Source organism: Triticum dicoccoides, chromosome 4B (genome assembly GCF_002162155.2).
Source record: "Triticum dicoccoides isolate Atlit2015 ecotype Zavitan chromosome 4B, WEW_v2.0, whole genome shotgun sequence".
Lineage (NCBI taxonomy): Eukaryota > Viridiplantae > Streptophyta > Magnoliopsida > Poales > Poaceae > Triticum > Triticum dicoccoides.
Genome location: NC_041387.1, coordinates 175,202,023 through 175,203,907, shown reverse-complemented (window position 1 = coordinate 175,203,907; position 1,885 = coordinate 175,202,023).

Genomic DNA, 1,885 nt, shown 5'->3' with positions numbered 1-1,885 from the left:
CCGGGCCCGGCGCGGCTCGGGCGGGCCGGCCGTGGGCTCCGCGGGCCCGGCGGCGCGGAGGAGAGAGAGAGGCCAGCAGGGACACGTGGCGGGCCATGATTGGGCACGGGCGGCGGCGAGATTCGTCCGGCGGTGGGCGGACATGTCCGACGCGGAGAGGGGGGAATTTTTAGGGTTTGGACTACGAGATTTCGGGGAGGAAGACATATTTATAGGTACAGGGAGCTAGGAGAATCCAAATGAGGTGCGATTTTCGCCCACATGATCGTGATTGAACGGTGGAGAGCATGAGGGGGCTTTGCTGGGTTAGTGGGCTGATTTGGAGGGGTGTTGGGTTGCAAGACAAAAGAGGGCTCTACGGTTACCCAGTTAACCGTTGGAGCATCAAACGACCTCCAAATGGCACGAAACTTGACAGGCGGTCTACCGGTGGAGTACCAAGGCCGCTTGGCAAACCTCGGTCCATTCCGAGAGCATTTAACACCCGCACACGAAAAGAGGCAAAAGGGGGCGCTGGGGGACATAGGAGTACCGAATTGCAAAACGGACAACGGGGAAATGCTCGGATGCATGAGATGAACATGTATGCAATGCAATGCACATGATGACATGACAAAATGCAACACGCAAGCAAATGACATGGCAACGACGGCGACACCTGGAGCATCGAATCCGGGGCGTTACATGCCATCTTTGGCACTCAATTCATAAGTAGCTCGCATGATAGATTCATAAGGTAATTTAATTTTGTTTCTTGGAAAGTGCTCCATGCCTTTCCTTAATGGAAATTGGAATCTAATATTCCCTTCCTTCATATCAATAATCACGCCAATCATTCTAAGGAAAGGTCTACCAAGAATAATAGGGCAAGAAAGATTGCAATCTATATCAAGAACGATAAAATCTACGGGCACCAAATTTCTATTTGCAACAATGAGAACATCATTGATCCTTCCCATTAGCTTTTTAATGGTGGAATCTGCAAGGTGCAAATTTAAAGATCAATCATCAGGATCATGGAAACCTAGAATATCACATAAAGTTTTTGGAATCGTGGAAACACTAGCACCCAAATCACATAAAGCATAACACTCATGATCTTTAATTTTAATCTTTATAGTAAGTTCCCACTCATCATTAAGTTTTCTAGGTATAGAAACTTCCAAATTAAGTTTTTCATCAAAAGATTGCATCAAGGCATCAACAATATGTTTGGTAAAAGCTTTATTTTGACTATAAGCATGAGGAAAATTCACAACGGATTGCAACAAGGAAATACAACCTTCTAAAGAACAATTATCATAATCAAATTCCTTTAAATCCAAGATTGTGGGTTCAATGCTATTTAAAGTCTTGACCTCTCCAATCCCACTTTTACCAAAATTAGCATCAAGATCTAAAAACTCTAAATCATTGGGATGCCTTTTAACTAAAGTTGACTCATCTCCAGTCCCATTATTATTAAGATTCATATTGCAAAACAAAGATCTAATAAGGGACACATCAGTAACTTTAAGATCTTCATCATTATTTTCATGGAAACTAGAAGAACACGCCTTTACAAAGCAATCTTTCTTAGCACGCCATCTAGCGGTTTTTTCTTTGCACTCATCAATGGACACTCTCATTGCTTTGAGAGACTCATTGATATCATGCTTAGGAGAACATACGCAAATAAGAGCGAGAAGAGAGCAATGAGAGTGTCCACATGATTACATGACAAAATGCAACACGCAAGCAAATGACATGGCAACAACGGTGAATAACTGGGAGACACCTGGCGCATCGAATCCGGGGCGTTACAACTCTCCTCCACTAACAAGAGATCTCGTCCCAAGATCTTAGGACCGAGACGGGGAGGAAAAAAGGATGAGGTGAAATGAGA